This window comes from Loxodonta africana, chromosome 4, assembly GCF_030014295.1.
Source record: "Loxodonta africana isolate mLoxAfr1 chromosome 4, mLoxAfr1.hap2, whole genome shotgun sequence".
In the NCBI taxonomy this organism is placed as follows: domain Eukaryota; kingdom Metazoa; phylum Chordata; class Mammalia; order Proboscidea; family Elephantidae; genus Loxodonta; species Loxodonta africana.
The window spans coordinates 180606494-180613900 of record NC_087345.1 but is presented as its reverse complement, the minus strand read 5'-3'; positions in this window follow the sequence as shown (position 1 = coordinate 180613900).

The window sequence follows — 7407 nt, the reverse complement described above, 5'->3', positions numbered from 1 at the left end:
TCTATAGGACAGAGTAGAACTGCCCTGTATGGTTTCCAAGGAGCGCCTGGTGATTTGAACTGCTGACCTTTTGGTTAGCAGCCATAGCTCTTAACCACTATGCTACCAGGGTTTCCAGTTGCACTATAAACAGGACTTATTTACAGTACAGAAACCTACACGTTTACAATTAATTAGAACTTGATGCGTTTATGCATTAGATATTGCTGCTCTGATATTTTACTTAGAAAATGAAGTGAAATGGATTAATGTCTCCATCATCATACTAAAAAAACAACAAAGTATAAAAGACAATGCTTGGGAAAAGTTTTTCAAAATATCTCATCTGTTATAAAAAAATATAAAATCAATCAAATGACAGTGATTAGAAGCTTATGGCATATGATACTATTATATATAATAGATAATATATTTGTATATAATTACGTATTATGTGACTATAATTATAATATATGATTAGATAATAGCATATTATAATAAATACTGTTATTATATATATTATGAAGTCTCTGGGTGGCGCATATAATTGAGCTCTTGAGCACTCACTGAAAGGTTGGAGATTCAAACCTACCAAGAGGTGCCTTGTAGGACAAGACTGGAGATCTCCTTCAGAAAGGCCACAGCCTTGAAAACCCCGTGGAGCAGTGCTACTCTGCATACATGGGGTCACCATGAGCCAGAATTGACTTCATGGCAACTAACAAGAACAACAACAATAACAGTATATATTATGACTTATTATAATATATGATAGTAAAGATGCCACAGGACTGGGCAATGTTTTATTCTGTTGTACATCGGGTCACTATGAGTTGAAACTGACTCAACAGCCTCTAACAACAAGAACATTTTATATAATGTATATAATACATACATTATACATATATATATCACAGTATCATGTGCCATGAGCATCTAATAAAAACTTAAACATATGTATATAATTTTGAACATTTTATTATAAAAACTGAGGTACATCGTTAAGAAAATCATAATTTTTTTTTTTTATTCAACCATCCTCATATCCTGTTCTGTGCCCTCAGGTAACTACTAAAGTCATTTAATTATTTCTGATTTTAGATCACCATACCTCTAAATAATAGTTTTATGCTGTTTAACATTAGAGGTCATATGTAATTTCTCTATTGCATTAAAAGAGGATTCAGCTTTTCTCCATTTTCCTTAATCCTTCCAAAATATTGATATATATTTTTTAGTACTTTCAATTTTCAATATGAAGTATCATGGATTGAATTATGTCCTCCCAAAAATGTGTGTATCAGCTTGGCTGGGCCATGATTCCCAGTATTGTGTGACTGTCCTCCATTTTGTGATTGTAATTTTATGTTGAGAGGATTAGGGTGGGATTGCAGTGCCACCCTTACCCAGGCCACATCGCCGATCCAATGTAAAGGGAGTTTCCCTGGGGTGTGGCTTGTACCACCTTTTATCTCTCAAGAGATAAAAAGGAAAGAGAAGCAAGCAGAGAGTTGGGGACCCCATACCACCAAGGAAGCAGCACCAGGAGCAGAGCATGTCCTTTGGGCCCCAGGTCCCTGTGCCTGAGAAGCTCCTTGGACAGGGGAAGACTGAGGACAAGGATCTCCTTCTAGAGCAGAGAGACAAAGCCTGCCCCTGGAGTTGACGCCCTGAATTTGGACTTTTAGCCTACTTTACTGTGACGAAATAAATTTCTCCTTGTTGAAGCCATCCACTTGTGGTATTTCTGTTATGCTAGCACTAGATGACTAAGACATGAAGCATATATTTTATTTGTTATTCCATAATCTATATGTACTATCTATTGACTCCTATTTTGGAGAATAATGATACTAATCCCCTATAATTACTTTGAAAGAATATAAAAATTATATACCCACTATATACCATCACAGAGCTCTGCCAGCCACCATATATATTAATAAAAGCCTCACTAGAGAAGTTTATGGGGCAATAGCAGTATACTAACAGATTGTAATGAGAAGAACACTTTTAATTATGGTGAGGTTTTCAGATTTTACCAAATCTAAACCACAAACAATGAGCCCTGGTGTCACAATGGTTAAGAACTCAGCTGATAACCCAAATGTCAGAGATTAAAACCCACCAGCTGCTCCAAGAGAGAAAGATTGACAGTCTGCTTCCTTAAAGATTTACAGCCTTGGAAACCCTATGAGGCCGTTCTACTCTCTCCTATGGGGTCGCTATGAGTTGGAATCTATTCGATGGCAACAGGTTAAGTTTTTTTTGTTTGTTTGTTTTAATCAGCACCCGAGCCCTGGCTGTGCAGCGATTAAGTGCCCGGCTGCTAACCAAAAGGTTGGTAGTTTCAATTTGGTGTTTTGGAAATCACAAACAAAAAATTCTGATATTTCTGAAAGTTATTTGCAAAACAATCATGGTCTCATTATTATTGTTGTGAATCATCTTCAGCTACCACACTTTATTAGAACAATAAATTGGATTTAAATTGAGAGCTTTTCCTGAAGACTTCTATTTTCTGTCTCTATTTCCATGTTTCTGAACAGTTCCACTGAACAGTTCTTTGTATATTAAAAACTAGGCTATCAAAATATAATGTCAATTTAAGCTACAACAATTATTTATATTAGCGTTACTGGGGAGAGAAAAAAAATAAACATGATGTGGTAAATTAATATTTGTGCAGCAAAGTACTCCTCAGAATAGGTTTTCAGCATGCATAGTAATGAACTGTTGCTATCTCTACCGAACAGACATCTTGAAATAACTACGTCCAAAGTTGTTTAAAATCCGTTCCCCAAAATTTCAGCTTCAGCAAGGCAAGCAACACTGACTTCTCACTTATAACACGGAACACACCACTCGTTTTTTTTTAATCCTTTGCTGAATGTAGGAAACCCGTGAATCAGCTGTGACTTTTACATACCTTCCCTTTGACCTTCCCACCGATAATCATAATAATGCTCGGCTGCTGAGAGTCAATCAGTTCTCATAAAGGCAGCAGCCTTCAGATTAATCTCGTATTATTAATTTTACAAGTTAAAAAGACAAGCCAGGCAGACATGATGGCTTTTAACGCTATTTGCTCCCTTCAAAATATTTCCTGTGGATAATAAACAAACAAATTTCCAACTCGGTAGAGCTATAAATTTGCAGCCCTCATAAAAATTAATTTAAACGGATGTGACTGTGAGGTTGGGATTGTAAAGATTAGGGGAGACTCCTGCAGTTATAATTGCCTGCTCAGTTGCTTGGCCGCCCTGTCACTCACCAGTGTCACAGCTGCATTAGCAACTCTAATCATCATCTAATTCTCAGATCAAATTCCCTTCTTCAATATATCCTTTAATAAGGCCTCCATTCTCCATCTTTTAGCCTTAATTATTGCCTCCTGTCTCCCTTGACAACCAGATTAAAAGGTACATGCAGCAACTCCATAATGATGATGGTAATAATAATAATACTTTAAAATTACAAACTACAGCAAATCCAGGCTAACCTTGTCAAGGTTGGATGTCTTCTGATAACTCGATTTTCTATGGGTAGCTTCGGCACTGGAAGATAAGAAGTACAATTATATAATCTTGTATTGATTTTTTTTTTCCCATTACTATTATGTACAATTACCTGGGTAGTTTTTAGAGTACTGAAGCTGGAAGTGGAAAATTTACAAAGATTTGCCCAGAGCAAAATGTTTTAACTCTTGGTTGAATCTAGGTAATTTTTGTTGAAAAATAAAGCCATGAGCAGCTCTTGTAGTAAAAAGAGTATGACTTCATCATTTGGGTCTTTGAACTGACTTTAAGTGTGTGAGACCTGAGATCATATGATCGCTTAAACATAAGTACCTTTGTAAATATTAACAGTTATACGATGTCATTTTTGAGGCAGCCCTGGTGGTGCAATGGTTGAGGGCTCTGCTGCTAACCAATAGGTCAGGGATTCAAACCCACCAACCACTCCACGGGAGGAAAGACCTGGTGATCTCTTCCTGTAAAGATTACCAAAACCAAAACCAAACCCGCTGCCGTTGAGTCGATTCTGACTCATAGCAACCCTGTAAAGATTAGAGCTACTCTGACTTATAGGGTTGTTGTGAGTCAGAATCGACCCTACAGCACCCAAAAACAACAACATGATATCTTCACGACTGGAGTCCCTGAGTGGTACAAATGGCTAAACGCTCACTGCTAACTGAAGGCTGGAGGCTGGAGTCCACCCAGAGGCATCTCAGAAAAAAGACCTGGTGATCTACTTTTGAAAAATCAGCCACTGAAAACCGTATACAGCGCAGTTCTACTCTGACACACACAGGGTCATCATGAACCGGAAATGGCTTCACTGCAACTTTTTTTTTTTAATCTTCAAAATTATTTTTCACTCCTGTTTTTCAGTTGGATCATGGTCAAAATGGGCAAAATTTGTTTTATATAGATAGTTTGCTACCCTGGTTATAAATTTTCCATTACGATGTTTCTGAAATTATTTTGTTTATAAGTGATTTGGAGCCCTGGTGGCACGGTGGTTAAGCACTAGGCTGCTAACTGAAAGGTCCATGGTTCAAACCCACCAGCAGCTCCACGGGATAAAGATGTGGCAGTCTGCTTTCATAAAGATTACAGCCTTGGAAAACCTGTGGAGCTGACCTACTGTGTCCTACCGGGTCACCATGAGTTGGAATCAACTCTACAGCGACAAATGTCAGCACTATAGCAGTAAGCTTCACTTCTTCCTTTGTGAATTCTTATGCATGAACTTCCCAATTTGGCTTCCATTCTTCACAGAAGCATTGGAATTGATCCCAGGCTGTCAAAACTTGGGACTTCCCTCAACCTACCAACTCCCGGTGTTTTTACTGCCACATAACTCTTCCCTGACCTGCACTATGTCATATTAATTGTCATTATTGGTTGTGATGGTGGAAGTGGGGGGGGGTTGGGGCACAACTGTGGGCAGGTACTGTTGTTACCAAACCACATTTCAAGCCCATGGTTAGTCACATGATTACTTTGACTAAAAACACATCTTTCCTCTTATTACTTTTCTATTTTTATTTCTCTCCTTCATTTTCTCTTTGATTTTTCCTCCACCATTTACCCTGCTTGTGAACCCTTGGCAGTTATGTAGAAAGTGCACCTGCTCTTTCATAAGATTAGGTCAAAACTTACTGCCATCTTGCACAATTTATATAAAATCTTCCAGCCTCAGTGAATGGAGATGTCTGAGGACGTATGTCTAAAATATTTTTCAGCTTGTTACATGGCTTCAGGCAGCAAAGATCTCTTATTAACTACCATGGCTACAGAGTCGGTTTTAGCCAGCTGATCTAATGTCAGCCACTTTATTTATAAAGCTTGGGAATGTATGTAGTCTCCCATATTCACATATTTGAGTCATGCTTATACTTGACGGAATTTTTCATTTTTACTCCAGATAGGGATCATTGAAAAGGTAGCATTAGAGCAGGAGCTTCTGAAATTATAAGAATATTTTCTAGAGTCATTTTGCTGGAAAACCACCAAATATGCATAATTCAATGAAAATGTATTTATTTAAACAAAAGATTTGAGGGTAGAGAATTTAGTTTAGTCTGAGATAAGAAATACAAACCAAATGATACTGTCAAATATTATTAGGGTGGATAACAGTAATGATTGCACGAGCAAAGATGATTTAAATAGTTCACCAGACAGAGCAGTCCATTTGGAATAAAAAACAGCAACATAATTGTTGATAGCTGCTGCGGACTTCAAGGACAGTTGAAGCAAATGTATAAGGCAGTGTTTTTGCAGATAAGGGAAGCCAGCAAGGAGGCTAAACTCTAAACCTGAGCGCCTTTAATTACTCAGATACCAGTATTGATTGGGATAACAACTGTGCAAAAATGAAGGCCAGAGACCGGCTCGTAAGAGAAGGGCAAGATTGTTTTTTTAAGCAGTTTATTGAACTATCTACATGGTCTCAGGCAATTCTAGCTCTAATCCTAGGAAATAGGAGGAACCTTGGGGAGTAAAATGCAGTGAGACCTTGACTGAGGAGTGGCTTCTCTCAGACAGAGGTGATTTGTGGTGTGAAAATACGAACACCAGCAGGGTCAAAAAGTGTCTAAAAAGATGAAAAGTTACAGGAGCATTCACAAGTCACTGATTGGGAAACAGTTTGAAAGTGATGAGCATTTTAAAATACCCCTGTAATTACTTGAAACAACACACATAATTCCTCAGTAAATCGAGGGAATATGTACTAAGAATAGCTATCATGTACTAGCCATCTATTAAAAGACGGGGCCCTTTTTAGCCACAAGTATATAGTAGGTCATTTCATCTTCCTAAAACTTATGAAATGTGTTCTGTTGTCTCCACCCTTTAGAGACAATGTGACTGCTGTTCAGGGAGATTAAAATATGTCTAAAGTTACAGTTCATAGCAAGACGGACCAGGCCTATATGGACTTTAACATGCTTGCTACTATAGTACAAAAAGCCGATTTGGCAGTAAACATGATGAGATCCTGCATGAACATTTTAGATTTTGAGATATTATGGTTATTGAATACTTTAAGAAACCAAGTCAAATAAATATACTTGTCTATGTAACCCACACCCTGGGATTTGCAACTTCCACATCTTTAGGTTTGTGTGTATAAGAATGAGATTGCCATAGAGTATAGTAAATAACATAATTTAAGGAGTTACTTAACCACTCTGTGCTTCAATTTCCTCATCTATAAAATGGGTAATCATAGAGGTTATGATATAGCACGGCTATGAGATATAGGTTAATATTTGTAAAGTATGTAAGAGTCCCTGGGTGGTTCTAATGTTTAAGCGCGCGACAAGTGACTGAATATTTGGCACTTCAAATCCACTCAGAGGTGCCTCAAAACAAAGTCTTGGCAATCTGCTTCTAAAAGGTCACAGACTTGAAAACCCCACAGATGCAGTTCTGCTCTGCAATACTTGGGCTCACCGTGAATTCAAACTGACTCAGCTGCAGCTGGTTACTGGTGGTTAAAGTGTAGGAAAGAGCGCTTGGAACATATGGGGGAAAAATACGGTTGCCTTTAAATCGATTTGGGCTCATGGTGAGCCCATGTGTGCCAGTGAAGAACTGTGCACCATAGGGTTTTCAAGGGCTGATTTTTCAGAAGTAGGTTGCCAGGTCTTTCCTTCGAGGCACTTTGGGGTGAACATGAACCTCCAACTTTTCGGTTAGCAGCTGAGCATTTTAACCATTTGTACCACCCAGGGAATCCTGGAATGTATGAAGTAGGTTAGAAATACTTGCAAGCTGAACGCAAATAAAATCAGCCTCACGGACGCTCGTTCTGAAATGCCATCAACAATAGCTCAGCTTCCACAACAAATGTTTAATTTGCTCTCATCCCTTTGAAACAGGATGTGGGATTTTTTGTTTCAAATAATTC